The sequence below is a fragment of the Gymnogyps californianus genome, chromosome 4 (genome assembly GCF_018139145.2).
Source record: "Gymnogyps californianus isolate 813 chromosome 4, ASM1813914v2, whole genome shotgun sequence".
Lineage (NCBI taxonomy): Eukaryota > Metazoa > Chordata > Aves > Accipitriformes > Cathartidae > Gymnogyps > Gymnogyps californianus.
In genome coordinates this window covers 74,639,811-74,655,770 of record NC_059474.1, presented here as the reverse complement: position 1 = coordinate 74,655,770, position 15,960 = coordinate 74,639,811, and the positions used below count along the sequence as shown (strand labels likewise).

General features: G+C 35.3%; 1 long non-coding RNA gene across 1 annotated transcript in view; it reads left to right on the top strand.

Annotated features, from left to right (window-relative positions):
• Positions 1 to 14,320, top strand: part of LOC127016018 (uncharacterized) — a 260,108-nt gene extending 245,788 nt beyond the window's left edge. Inside the window, exons 5-7 of the long non-coding RNA XR_007766414.1 lie at positions 8,859 to 8,928; positions 10,678 to 10,788; positions 13,818 to 14,320. This is a non-coding gene — a long non-coding RNA (uncharacterized LOC127016018). The remainder of the gene's footprint in view (positions 1 to 8,858; positions 8,929 to 10,677; positions 10,789 to 13,817) is intronic.
• Positions 14,321 to 15,960: the final 1,640 nt, after the last annotated feature.

Sequence of the window (15,960 nt, the reverse complement as noted above, 5' to 3'; positions counted from 1 at the left end):
ACTGTTCTCCAAGCACAGCTGAAGACACAGAGGAAGGAATTAAGAACTTAACACAAAGAATGTGTTACTGAAATAATAATTATTGGGTGAAGAAACTTTGGAACCAGAGTGCTAAGCAGACTTAAGATTTACATTTCTAGGTCTTCCAGACCTCTCATTTCTAAGAGTTTACTTGGAATATGAGTGAAAGTAAATAAGTTTACTACAAAGTGTAATGCTGTTGAGCTTGATCTGTTTTGGGTTGGGTTTTTGGTTTTTTTTTTCATCTTGAAACTAGTATTGCTAAAGACAGCAAATAATACAATGCAGAATTCAGAACTGCTTCAATGCCCTTGTCACATTTATCACTGTACATTGATAGGTAGCTTTCAAGATAGACAATGGAAAATGTGAATAAAAATTTGCTTTAGAAACAAACTACCAACTCTGGTGAAATGAAGACTTTAGTAAACCTGTAGCTTTGTAGAGTATGAAAAATCATGACTCTTCTAATGTTTATATTAGTCCTGTATTTTGTTTGCACTTTGTGGATGATACTGTGTTTTATTTGTTCTCACTTTTCAATTCTCTCTATTGTACATTGAGATAGCCTGAAAGAAAACACTTTAGTCTTGTGTAATTAATTTTTCAGTACCAGTCTGCATAAATTGTGCGCTAAATATTTCATTTGCTGCAATAATAAGAGCAGACAATGACATAATAAAAAACCTATTGCATAAGTTATGTTTCTTGAGTATCAGAGAAGTTGACCTACATTCTGAATGCCTGTAATGCTTGTGAGAGCTGCTGGATTAATATGCTTGGGTACCACTACAGCTTTTTGCTAAAGAACGACAATGGTTAATCACAAGAAGACAGCATCAGGAGAAGCAAAGGGGGCCTTCCAGTTTCACTGCGAGCTTCTTTAATTATGTTTCAGGGTAAGAGAGTCTATGTGCAAGATCAGTCTTTTGTCTGATCTGTTTGTATCAGTTATGAGAATGCTTTTGATTATCAAGGCATCAGCTTAATTCAAACAGGATAGATACTACATACTCATTTCAAAGGCATTTGGGGTAGAGGGAGAAAGAAACATTGGCTCATTCTGTCTTTCACTAAACACAGACTCTCCTGTGATGAGTTTTGGCCCCCACCAAGTTGGACCACAAATGGAACTTGTAACAGAAGTTCCTTCATTCTACGTTTTGTTAGCAATCTCTTCTTTGAATTATGTATTTGTATGTGTTGAGCTTTTTGATTTAAATATTAGAGGGAAGGAATGAAGATTGCTGCTTGATTTAAAAAAAAAAAAAAAAAAAAAGCTTCTGAATACTTAAAACTAATATATTAGTTCTAGCCAAAGTTATTGTCCTCCCCTCACACGTAAAAATAACCAATACCCAAAAATCCAAACAAACCAAAAACCCAGAATCGGTAAAAAGTGGCAAGAATGTTGACAGTATTTTATGAAAAGAGTTGTTGTTTTCCTACCACTTTAATGTACATTGCTATGTCAGCTTCTGGATTGCAGGTAAGTGCAGACCAAAGGAGATAAAGAATGGAACAAAAAATGTAGAAAATGAATTGTGGCCTGTTTCTTCACTGAAGCTAAGGTAGGATGCCAACAGTGACAACTTCATTTGCTGTAATTCATTGATGACATATCAGTATTGCTGATGCGGCAGGGATCTAGATGTAATGACCATGCTGAAGTTGGCTCTGATTTTTTGTTCCTGCTTTGTATTTACATAAAGGCAGCATAAACATTCAAGGTCAGGTTGGACGGGGTTTTGAGCAACCTGATCTAGTTGAAGATGTCCCTGCTCATTGCAGGAGGGTTGGACTAGATGACCTTTAAAGGTCCCTTCCAACCCAAACTATTCTATGATTCTATGACAACTTTCCAGATGCAAACAGAGCAAAACAGCAGCAGAGGCCTCAGTCACTGACGTATTCCCACTCGTTACCTTGCACTGTTTTACGGAAGAGTATTACATTATTCGGGAAGATGTCTTTGAGGAGAAAAGTTGCATTGTTCCTGGTGAGTTAGCACATAAGTTAAAAATTGTATTACACTTTCCAAACAAGCAAATGATATTGGCAGGGTTCTGGCCAACGTTAACTTTACAAATAAAGCAAGTAGTGACAGACTGTGTATGAGCCATTGCAGAGTATGCTGTATAAAGACAGTTGCTTTTATGACCCTAATCATTGTACTGCCAGGTACAAAAGGTATAATACATACATGTGCATAGAACAATATTTTATGCTGTAAGCACACACTTCTGATGATGGTAAACTCGATAAAACTGGTATTTTCTTACTTGTTTACTTTCATGATGTGTATGGAGCTAAGTAGGGTTCTATGTTTTGCTATTCTTTTGATATCTTACCTTAAAAATGCTGTGGACCACTAAGAGAAAATGCTAACTCATGCAAAATCTGGTGTGAGCTTTGAAAGCCATAACTGTGGTTAGGCAGGCCAGACACAGACATTATATTGTGCTGCGATTTGACACCTATATAATGGCTAATTCCTGCATAGGGCTTAACCCAGAAAGACACCAAACAACTTGTGAAGGATATTAAATGTCTCCAATGCTTGGTAGCTCAGTAAAAGTTTAAAATAATCCTTGATTTCAGTGTTAGCCTCTTAATGCATTGAGAAGAAACAGGCATGCTACCTTTAGTAAAAATAACTATACAGAAAGCTCATTACAATTCAAATAGCTCTCCCGATAAAAAAGAATAAACATATTTCTTATAGGCTGTAATTGTTTCAATATTTATTTTGCTTTTCTCCTCCCAGCCTCTTTTGTTGTCTCCTTCAGAGCCTTCCTAATGGCAAGATACATAGCGGCAGATGAATCTGGGCAAAAAATTATTCTAGTTTTTCTTTGCCAATATCTATGAAACGTCCTGTTTTTTTTCCAAGAGAATTTTGCAGAACTAGTATTCATTTACAAAGAAAAAATCATTAGGCTGTATAGCTAAGGGGATTACATAACTTAGCAATGAATCCCTGAAAAGGTTTTTATGGACAAAGCACAATGTGATGTAATTTAAAAATGTTCTGTAGCGCTCTGAGAAGCCTTCCAGGTTTGTTTTGATGGGTGTACAGGACCTACAATTTTAAAATATGCTCAGATGAATCTCATTTTATCATGATCAATATATCTGTGAAAACAGGTCAAGCTTCAGGTCCTTTGTCATCTTGTGTGCCTGCTGTCTGACATGTACAGTGCAACTGAAAGTAGGGCTAAGCTGCATCTCTGTAGTAATGCCACTCTGCTTTTACAGATAAAAGTTCCTCCTTTTAAAGCTGTTACACTCGTATAAGCAAAAGACAATGCACAACAGCAAAAGTTTTAAATAATGGAGGAAATAGCGTATACTGTGCTATGTACTATTAGAAGAGAATTGGATGAGATAGACTGCAGTGTGAATAAGCTATCTGCATTGAGAAATGAAGTGAAAAAACCAGTCTTTCCTAGAGTTAGACCTCAATCACATAGGAAAGTCTCAGCCAGTCAAGCTCATACATGTTAATATGTAGTCTCAAATCCAGTGTAGGCTGTAATTTGATACTAGAAGTCAGGAACCTCTGTGGACATTTTGTGGATAAGAACAGAACTCAAATAAGCAATTTGTAGTTGGCAGACAAAATGGTATGTAAAGCAAAGTTAGTTAATTTGACTTTCATAGTTAAATTCAGCAATCTACTCAGCTCTAGGTGTAAAGTCATGTTATGTCTATGAATCAACTCCTGGACCCTGAATTTTTCAGTTTCAAATGTTGTATTGACCATTAATTGTATTCTACTGATCACAAAAGCACTGTATCTCAAAAGTAATGCAGGTATTAAATACAACTATGCAAAAGGCTTCTTGGTCTGCTGTTACAAAATACCTGAGAGAAATACGACCTAGTAGATATCTCCAATTTACAACCTATGAGTTGAAATAAGGGTAGAACTGTAGTGCTCCATCTGCATTGGATTTGCAGTGGAAGGGCTCTTCTCTTGGTGCGAGGCACCTGTAACCTTGTCTAGGGCAAGGAATTTGCCTGCATTAGAGGTGGAAGCCATTTTTAGGCGTTATTAATTCTCTCTGTGGATACATTGTGGTCAAAGAGGTGCAAGGGTGATAAAATGATCATATCCCAGAGCTGGTGAGTGAGGTATGTTAAGTTTAGTCAAGACCTTGTGGACAGGGAGGAAAAGAAGCAAAAGCAGATGGGGCCCCTGTTGGAAGAAACAAGGAAGATACTGTACTGTTTTTTTTATCAGAAGTTGAAAGGGTCAGAAAAGGTAAAAATAAGACAAAGATACATGCACTGCAAGGCGGTGAAAAGAAGTAGTTGCTGATGCCAGAAAACATACAGATAGGTCACTAAAAGAATTGTTTGATGCACCTTACTAAGCCAACCCAGGCATCAGACGAAGCAAAGGCATGTGGTAGGTCGCTAGCCTGAGTTAAGAAACACCGTCTGTTCTTGGCTTCATGAGCATGAATGAGCATTGCAAGGATGAAATTCAAAGTAATGCTGTTATCAGATTTGGACCAGGAAGGCAAGTACGGGTGACCAGCATCCAGTTCTAGTTGGGAAGACAAAGGTACTTCAGGGTTTAATTTAAACTGGAGTATTGATCGATCCCAGGTAGCTGGAACTGCTGGTTGATAACCATTAAGATGAAAATAGTGTAATAGTGCCCAATAATTTTTCATGACATGGAACAAAGTCCCTGAAGCAAGCCTTATCTGAAGATGAGAAAAAATCGATAGAGCAGCTTGATGAGGTTTGTTTGGGGTACTTGAGTGCATGGTCAGTTGTATTTTAAATGCCATAAATATGTTTGCATCTTTCCAGAGATGAAATTGATATTTGTTACTAATTTGTAGGGATTTCATTTATTTTATTTAGTTCAAGAAAATTACTATTTTGTATAAGTAAATATATCTGGATTATACATATGCATTTTTTCAAGATTAGATCTGGTGGTCTAAATATCAAGTGTCAGCTTCTGAGTAGACTGCAAAGTTATATTTGGATGCTCATATTAATGTGTAGGCACACAGGCAGAGCTTTTGCATGTCTGCAGACCCCTTAACAATCAGGTCTTGTTGATGGACAGCTTGAAATTGGCTTTTTTCAGTCGCATTTAAGGCAGATCTTTTATAATCACATTAAAACCTTTTGGAATCTTTGATCCTTTGACATTAGTTATGTAATGTCAAACAAATGGTCAAATATGCTTTCCTGTGCAGACTCTAAACTTTTTCTATCTGTACATCTTTTTTCAAAGTGTTTCATTACAGATCTGCTTTTCAGGGGTATTGTCATCACATAATTGCAGTATTTCAACGGTCAGCACTACGTTCATTTCATTTCATTCGTCATGATAATCAGCTTCTTGGCAAATGAGCCATTTCTAACATGTCTACGTATGCAACTGTTGCTAGTCCTCTGTTTACCTCAGATGATGTTCTCATACTCCCTAGTACTCTTTTCTCTAGAATAGATGATCTGCTTGCATATAATCACCTTTTTTGCAGTTTTAAGAAGTTTCAAATGTTTTGCCCAATACCAAATGCACTGTAGTAGTAGTCACTCTTCATAACAAGGCATGTGTTAGACTGTAGAATGTCTTAGCAATATTTTCAGCTGCATGCTACTGAAATGAAACAGAGAACTTAATGAAACCAAAAATATAGGATTGGATGGCCCCTTTCTGATTGTTTCTATTTACTAAAAGAATCCAGTATCTAAAGATTAATTTTATTTCTACTTTTTATGACATTCAAATTTTCTAAATTTGAAAAACTCCAGAGGATAAATTATTAAAACAATGTACTTTGTTAAGAAATCAAACAAAACTACACTTACTGTTGGCTCTTTATTAAACCATGTATCTTGATTATACCTCAGTAATATTACCATTTCTATCTGGAACAGTTTAAGAATGTTAATTGAACTTTATTAGTTTCCTAAGATAATATTGAATGTAAAACTAATCCTGCTGATTGACTATTATTGCAAGTTGTATTGAAAACTGAACTGGAGACTTTTTCCACTTAACATGACAAACATTAGGCCATTCAGGTTTATGGATTGCTGAATTTTAAAGACAAATTGCTTTTTGTCTTAAATTCTAAAACACAAAGTAAAGCTTAAAGCAAAACCAACATCTTTTATTTGAAGATTTCACAGTGCACTTGCATGGAAAATTGTTATCTTCTCTTCAAGCTGCAAAATTTCAAAAATTTCCTTTGAGCAGACTTGAAGCTGAATGGAGCTATATCATAAATTCTAAACGTGTTTATACATGTCAACCTGCTAGCAAATTATCTGTGTGACTTCTGTTTTGTTTTAGTCTGAGGAACTCCTTCAATCTGTCACAATTAAATTATCATGCATATACACAAGGCTTAATGCATCACCATGAACTGGGTTCTTTCTTAATTTTTAGAGCTTGGTAATTTTGCTTAAAGTTTATTTTATGGTTTAATAAATAATGTTTCCAAAAATATTATTCTACTACTATGGGCTTGATATCTTTTTTTTGTATGTGCAGAAGATCCCTTCCTCACCTGAAGGACCCTCTTTTCAAACAATACTTAGGCAAAGGTTCTCTGTTTATATTGGTCAGACTCCTATGAATTGTTCTTAGCTTAAAGCAGAAACAAGTTTAGCTGTCTCCTATGGTTTTCTGAAATGATCTGTGGTATTTTAGCCAATTGATCTTCGTAAGACTCAGTCCATCCAGAGCAATACCAAGATGTTGAATTCTCTCAGTATTGTATGGCTGTCTTTTCTCAAATTTGTTGGCAAAAGACAAGATAAAATAGAAAGTTTGCGTGTTGGTCAATATATTTATTTTTATTTTTGTCTGTTACAACCTATATAGTGAAAAAAAGAAAGATCACGTCTTTTTAGTGTTCTTTGTGCTCTGGTACTGATTAAAATGTGATTAACCTACTTTTAGAAGCAAATTTTATGGACTTGTGTTTTTATGTTACATCATGGTCTTGCAGCAAACAATTATTTCATTTGGGGCCAACACAAGAGGAAGGCTCAACACAGAATCATGGTGACCACTGTAATATCTTTCTGCCAGAGTGTGGGGCATGACTTGAGAAGCTTTTTTAATATAAGTAATGAATAATAGTAGTTGAATATTCTCTACATTTCATTACTTTTTTTTTATAAATACTGCTGTGTGTTAATGAAATGCAGCTTTTTTTAATTGAAGTACATCAAGTAATTGTAGTACTTTTACATTTCATAGTTGTGTGCTTATAGTGATAGCTCAGACCAAAAGCAAACCTTTCTGTTTCCTATTAAAAGTTTACAACATTTGTATAAGGAAAAAACCAGAATTTTTACAAGGGCATGCTACATAGTATTTTTGAATGCTTTGGATTTCAGCTGCTTCTTTAGGTGTTACATAGACCACATTCCCATTTGACCTCTCACTGAAATGTGAATATATGTATGCATTACTGGACATTCTGGACAGTACATTCTGAGTGTTAAAACACCTGTATTTTATAGAATACAAAGTGATCGAAGTATCAGATGTTCCATTGTATGAGGTTTGAATAATTGTTTCCATATGGTGCATGATAAAAAGCTGTTGCAACCAAGGGCTGATAAACTTACTGCTTTTATTCCAGATGGCCCAATTTGCGCATCTGCATTAATATTAAAAATTTAAGTGTTTTCTTTGAGAATCAGCTGAACAGTGCCCTGGGAGCCAGGAATGTCTCTTCTGGGCTGATTTTCCTACTACAGTTCTTCTCCTTCTGTCTCGATTCCATACATTTTATTTATTTATTTATTTATTATGTGCTCCCTCACAGTGTTTCTAAGTTGGGGAACTGTTTGTGAACAGATATTGGAACAAGAAATTTACATACAGTTTTCATACAGATTTTGAGTAAAGTTGCATTTTGGATAAGTTTAACCTGCTTTATTTCTAGCCAAAAGGAACCATAAAGGCTGAATAAATATTTAAGTGAATTCAGCCTGAGTATATAGAAAACAGATGTAAATTACTAAGACAAATTGCCTTTGTATTAAACTTTTCTTGCACAAAAATCTTTTGAGTAGCTCATTAAAAATACCTTGTGGGTAAATTCTCTGTTAAACCAATATCCTTTAGAGAGAAGCTAAAGTAGCAAGTACTTGAAAAGTTTCTTGTTTCCTTGTCAAGTAAAAGCTTCATTCTCAGAAGAAGAGCTTGTATCTCTCTGTCTATTTGGATAAATTTTTATATTTACTTAGTATGCTAGGAGAAAAATACTGTTGATTGAACTGCTATGTATTCTTTAGAACCACCTGCGGATATTGTCTGGCTCTTTCTAAAGCCTGTAAACTCACAGAATGTTTATCTCGACAACCAAAACCAGAGTGCAAAACAGATATTGAAATAATGCCCATAATAATAGGAAAATATCCAGATTTTTTTTTTTTTAAGGAAGAATTGGTGTCAGCAGTCTGTTCTTATGACCATCCTGGTTCATCTCTTCTACAGAAGAAATATTTTAATGTCATTGTTACTCAGGACTTAAATCAGCAAACGTATAAAGTTTTCTTCCGCTACATGTTTTTCTGAATATCCCACTGTTTTGCCCTGCAGCCTTTTCTGAAATAAGACTTGTCGCATTTGTGCTCCCAACTGCAATTAATATTAGACACAATTTGAATAACGATATGTAATTGTTCTTTTTTATGCCTTGCCTTGAAAAAAATTCTTAAATCTTACTCTAAATTATTTGCAAAGAGGCCATGCTACTCATTTTCGGAAGTTAAGTTCATTAACTAACAAGCTTTTCTTCCACTATCTACTAATTTTCCCTGAACTCTTCTTCACACAGGTGAGTAGAGGCTACAAGAGATTATGGTCAACTGGGAATCTTCTGACAAAATGTCTCTGCTTCAGAAAAGGTGAATTTGTCTATATTAAACATTTTTGCAGTAATAAACACCTCATTTTTGTGGGGGGAGTTTCTTACATTTAGGATGTATTTGTAGATGAGGAGCTTTAACCACCAGAGCAAAGTCTAAAATTTTTCCCTTGCTCTCTTAGTTTTTTCATCGCTGTATCTCAACACTTGTTTATGAAGTCTTGTTGAAGTCTTAACCTATGTGAAACGCATCTGGAGAAGCTTGCAACTTCTTTGAGAAAAGCAGCTCTAGTTCATGACTCTTGCAAGCTCCCCTTGCACAACTAGCAGTCTGTGTGTCCCAGGAGAAGGACAGAACTGTGTTCTTCTCTGAACTTTTGGGTTCTTCCAGGGTAGCTTCCAGCACAGCCGGTGCAGCCCGTATAACCTTTGCAAGAAAGAGTATGGTGTCCTATGCTTGCAGTTTGACACTGTTGTTTGTATGAGATGACTTGAGAACAGTGTTTCTGGATGTGTAAAGAAAATGATAACCTCTATTGGAGCGTTCATGTAAGTTGTAACTTATAACAGAAGATCCTGCATGGGTAAAGGACTTTCTCCTTACCATTGGTCCTACATAGAAATCATCTGTCAAAGATGATGAAAAGGCTAAATCCTCTTCACTGTGAGCTAACTCATTGTGGCTTCTTATAGGAAAGAAGCTGGCCTAATCTACACCACAGTTAAATGTACGCAGATGAAAATGTAAGGTCAAAATGATGCAAAAATAACAAACCAGAAGGTTCTAGAAAAGCAATGTTGGAAAAAAGTGACATATTTCTAATAGCTCTAAACTACCAGAAGCTTAGAGAGAAACAGTTATTTCTTCCCATTTCAATGGAAAAGTAAATCCCACACACACACTACTGAAGAAAGCTAAGAAAAGGCATTTTCTACTATTTTGAATGCAATTAATTATTATATGTTCTATTTTTTATTGGAAACTTAAAACTTGAGGCTTATTCCCTATTTAATGCAAAATTAGCATTTATGTCTAGGTAAACAAGGGCATTCTACTTGCATTATTACTCCTGCCTAATAGTAGATTTGCACAGTTCACTAAGTACCAATTACATTCCCGAAAGCTGTCAACATTAACCCCGGAATATGTGTTAGAAGAGATACGGATAAAGTGCAGGCAAATAAGGAGAGCAACTCTCTAATAATCTTGCAGAGTGGAACAGTAGGCTGGATAATCTGTTGAATGCATTAGCATGTCCTTATGATGTGGATGTACAAGGCTGAGAGGTATAAAGCATGTGAAAGGGACACTTATGTTAAAATAGTGTAGGTGGTGTAGTAGGTGAAAAATTTCCCCTTGTGGTGACATATTACGATACCGTGAGGTAATTATTAAAATGCCAGTGCAAACCTGAAAGACTTTTGATTTAAATTTCTGATGTTTCAATTTTCTAACTCTCTTTATAAGAGAAGCAGCAAAGCCTGTGTTTATGTGATTGCACAGCATAATAAAAAAGAAATTCTATTTAGAGGAGTGGTATTTGCAATCTTGATGTCTGATATTGGTCAAAAAGCCTTAGAAGCAACTGGTCTGACAGTTTTATTTCTTTTCAGAGTGTATCATGCATCTCTCTAAACTGCTTGTAATATAATCGCAAAGCACTGACCCATGATCTACAAAAATAGCATAAATAATACATTCCAGTTTAGTGAATTTTGTACTGGAGACAAGCTCTACTGATAATATATGAATTATCTTATTCTGTCCTCTCCATTACCCTGTCAGTAGATGTGGCAAGATACTACAGTTCTTCACAGCTCCAAAGCACTACCGACAGTATTATGGATATAGAAGTCCGGCTCCTTAGTGTTTCAACTCTTTAGCTCATTCACCAAACCAGTAAGTGTTCATCGCATATTTTTTTTTTTTAGATTTAAATAATCGCAGAGCACAAAATTGACAGACTAGTGTGAAACAGCATTTGTGAAGATACAGAAGTTTTCTGATGATCTGTCTTCATCAGTCTGTTACTTGTTCCATTCAATGAAAAGTTGTCTTGTTAATGAAAGCCATTAGAATAGAATAACTCCATACAGAGAAGGGTAAAAAGCCTACTTTCTGACATTCGTTTAGTTTTCTCCTTGCTTCTCGTTTCAGTACAATTCAGATTTCAAGATGACTTCTGTAAGGCTAATGTTTTCCTATAAATGTGTGAAAGTGACAGTGTAATGAAAAATGTAGCAAAAATCAAACAAAATCCAGATAAAATAAGCCAGTTACTAACTTCACTAGCATTGTATCGTGAAAATATTATTTCAGAATAAGAAAGCACTGCAAAGTATTACTGATCTTCCATGCCCAAAATACTTTATTTCAAATGTCTTGCCCCCACCCCCCCGCCCCTCGTGTGCACTGAAATGTGCAAGGTACAACATTACTTTTATCCTAATTCTGCACAAAGTATGTTTGCCCTAGAAAAATTTGTCATTCCTGGGCGAGATAACTAATTATTTAAAAAGTTAAGTTACTCTTAGAAAGCTTTGAAGTGGTAAAAAAACATGACTTTTTTCACTTTTAACCAAAAAAATTAATAAAACTTTCAAAGATCTACAGAACACTAATTAATTATGGTGCCTCTGGGTTTTAAAAACACTGTAATTTTCTAATTACAGAGCTTCCAAAGTCATATATTCTGATTTGCTCTCAGATACATGCATGTAACTTTACTAAGGTTAAGAGAGGTAATACATAACTTCAGGAGGGGGAAAATATATCCTAAAAGACTTTCATGTCGTACACATAACAGATCATAATGTATACTAGAATCAAAAATACATTCATTTTTATGATAGATATTGGAATGAAATATTACATACTCTCTGTCTAGACTTGGAAAAAGCTCTAGCAAATATATCTGAGGGAGGAAAAAAGAAGAGACAAGGAGGGTTAAAATGTGATCATCCATCTTAAATATAATTTAGAACAGTTTCAAGGTTTCCCTGGTGCTGTATTGTAGATGCTGAAGTAAGGCCACCTTGTTGGTCAAGTCCATTCTGTTTTCTCTCACACTTGTTACAGGTGCCACATTCACGATTAATTGCTCTGGGCAATTGTGGGGAGGTGACAGAAGGCCAAAAAAATCTGAGGATTATTCAGAGCTTATGTTTTGAAAGCCACCATATTTTTTTTTTTCTTCTGTTGTGGCAAGAAGGATTATGCATTGTGACTCTGAAAAAAGCAAAGGTGCAAGTAGTTCATATAACAGTTTTTGTAGCTTTAAGTGATACCTGATGGATGATTTCAATTTTAACCAAAAAAAAAAAAAGGTATATTTAATCTCCTTCCAATTTGTGATACTGCAGAGCCAAATTATTTAATTTGGTAAGGTGGTATTAATGCAAAAAACAGACATTCTTTTTTTATAACTATATATCCTAATCTTTTTTAGGTATTTTGTCTGCACTGTTGTTAACTAATCCTATGTCATCACCTGAAAACTACCCAAAATTATTCCCAGATTTCTGTTTATTTTAGTAACTATATATAGGATCTACTTACAGACTCTCTTATGCAGTGTGTTGTTTGTGTCCTGACCTTGACAATATGTATGTAAGTTATTGAAATACAAAGTAAAAATAATTTAAAATAATGGTTCTACTCTTAAAGGTTAAGATTAATATTAAAAAGGATATGCTGAGTTTTAGTTGATAATATCAAATTATGTTCATTGTGGTAATTCATAAACTTTAAGACAATTGATTAAACATATTAGTCCGTAGCAGTACTGAGTACAGAGTATAGGGTTATCTAGTTATGTAGTGTACAATGGTTCTGTTGTTAGGAAAGAGGATTTGGAACAAGGAACTGTTTATTGGAAGTAACCAAGATCTTTTTTTCCCTCTTTCTGAGTCCCCAAATCATATTTCAAACCAATTGACATGATCCAAGAATGTAGTTAGAGCATTTCAAGGTTTGGCATTAGAACACGTACCTTTTCAGCATCTACCCATCAATAAGAAATGCTAAAGTACGTGTCAGATACTAAAGTTCCTTTCACAAGGCATGAGTAACATAAACATCACGGAATGGGAGCCAAAAGCAGCCACTAGGACAGCTAGGAACTGTAGAAAATCTCAGCTTCTTCTAGAACACCTTAAAACTGGAAGGAAATACAATGCCTCCTGCAGAAGTAGAGGAGACCCTTGTATGTGTGGGATCTTGGTGTATCTAGACCTCAGACTGTACTAATATCCATCATCTGAGGAGTTGTGAGCAAGACTATATGCATGTAGGTGGGTAGACAATAGCTCAAAACCCTTTTTAGATGATATGCTAACTGCTGCTGCGGAGTCATGGAGGTGTGTTACGGAAGTACGTATTTGATCAAGCTCCTTCGATTTACAGGGAGAACAGCTTTCAACTCGGGAATCCCAGCTAAATTCAGGCATAAATTAGTTACATGCACAAGACTGTAGGCATCCTACTTCAGAATGTAGGGTTTAAAAACATGAATGATGCATCATGATCTTCTCCATATGATAGAGTTTGATTCTCTGATGACTCCTGCTATTTTGAAGCTTTTTAAGGAATCCATCAAGAGAAGTCTAAAAAACCTGACTACAGTACTTAATTAAAAGATGCTCACTGAATTTGGTGTTTTGTTAAATGTTTATGTACATCTCACATTTCATCAGGATCACAGCCTGTGGTAGATATGTGCAGGAGTAGTTGCATTTTTAAAGTTTATAAACAGCTGACACCTCTGTGATACTCATACCGCTAATTACCCAATGGAGAATGGATGTTTCTAACTTCACTATAAATGGATGAAACTGCTTTGCTGGTAATTCAAATGTTCATGATCTGTTTCTTAAATTTAGAAGACACTTATCCAGTCATGCTTGATTTGATTCACTGCTGTGTTTCAGGTGAGGAACTGCTGTGTATGAAGTTCTATAAACTGAAAAAGTGAGCAAGAACCACTAAGGAAATCAGATGTGTTCAGTGAAAAATGTTCATTTATTGTTCATTAACAGAGGTAAAACTCATTGCTACATGAGCTGGTCCAACTTGTAACAAAGCTGTCTATCATATATCTTTCTTTGATTCTCTTAGAGGTTGATTTTTGTTATTGTGTGTTGTCTCAGTACATTAGTCCAAGTGAAATGCCACAGGATAGAGATAATATCCGATTACTTGTTCGGCTGAAAATAATTTCTGTTAAAGTTGGAACAAAAGGCATAAGAAATACCACATCAACTTTAATAAATCTTACAATATTACAAAGAATCTTGGAATGCTATGAACCAGCTTTTAACGTGTGCTTCTCCATTAAGGCAGAAAATTGCACTGGGAAAAAAAATACCCAACCTGTTTCTGCTCCACTGCAACAGTTTCACAGATGATGCTTTGCTTTGAATTTGCGTTGGAAAAAATTTAACATTACTAACATTTTGACTGTATATGAATTCTGATATAGTATACTAATTAAAAGTCAGTTTGGTTACATATGTATATATGTTCAAGAGGAGTCTGATATCTTTATAAATTACTATTCTCAGACATTTCTGCTTCTTACCAACATCACTGATTTCTTTGCATATCATTCAAGGAGCACAAGTGTAATCTTTAGAGTATAAGAATAGGTGAAAATTCCTTTCCCCCCCCCCCGCCTTCCCTATTACAATCACCATCATAACAGTTTCCTGGTTTACCGATCCTATTCTTGTTACAGTCTCTGTCACAGAAATAAGAATGGAATTTTAATGGCAATGCAGGCTGTGAAACGGTAAATGGCTGTGTGACTGAGTTTCAGGAATGTGATGTATTCGGTCCAGAATGCACTTATGGGTTCTCCAAGCTATAACAGAAAGGAGGAATGGCAATCAAATGAGCAACACTGAATAGAGCAGAACGATAGATTTGACTATTAGTAGTGGGGAGCCAAGAAATTCATTTTTGGGGTGGGAAGATTTCCTTGAACTCTTCCTCTTCTGTCTTCCCCGTCGATTATATTGTGCAAGCTTATTTATTTACCAACACGGCTCCTTAAGAATGGTAGCAATAACCATGCTATTGGATTTCAAACAACAGCTAAAACCAAAAAAAAATTCATATCCTATGTAATTCTCTTTTCAGTTATAGTAATGAACGGATTTGGCCCATGAAATGAATTAAACTAGTGCATTCATATCATTCCCTAATCTCTTCTCAGTAACATCAGAATCATTTTATTTTATGTTTTAACTCTTGCTGTATGTTGGGAGATATCTTCAATTAGCTATCATTGCTAATCAAATACTTATGGTCAGTTACTACTCAATTATATATATGTAATCACAATAATTAGGGGTTTGGGGGTTATTAGGGTTACTTCAGTTTTACAGAATTGTAATTCAGATATGAATTTGACCGTTTAGTGGAATTCCGTTCTTACTCAGTGGGTAACACTCATTGATTTTTATGAAAGTATCATTTTGTTCTAGGTGCCATAGGCAATTGCTTCATCTAATTTACTGTTTAAACGGTTGAAATAGTTCTGCAAGTGTTCCTTGCCTTGTACTTGTCTGTTCTACATTTTATTTAACGCCATTCCTCCAGTGTACACCATGACATTGTCTCAGAGTGTTTCATATAGTATTGCCTTGTCTTAGACATTCTGAATGGGTTTATACTGTCAGCAGTTGTTTTTCCTCAGATTTTCTGTCTTCCCGATCTTTTTCCTGCCTTTGTGAGGTATACTTTATTAACTGTCCATTTTGAAACACATCAAAAGAACAACATACTATAATCTTAATCTTTAAGAACAAATTTCACGTTGCCTGCCCTGGCCCAGTTCTCCATATTTTGGATGTTTAAAAGAATTACTGCCAAAGCACTATTGATATTATTTATACGGTATTATCGGCTTTAGTCATGTAACTGTCACAAGGACAATGATCGCAGCAAATGTGCTATTCTTCAGCACTGGTAAAGGAAAGAAAAAAGCGTGCACTTAGAGGAGTCCCGTGAGATGAGTTATCTGTGGATGAACCCTCTGTGATTTTCCCATTCTAATCTCAGGTGAAGATT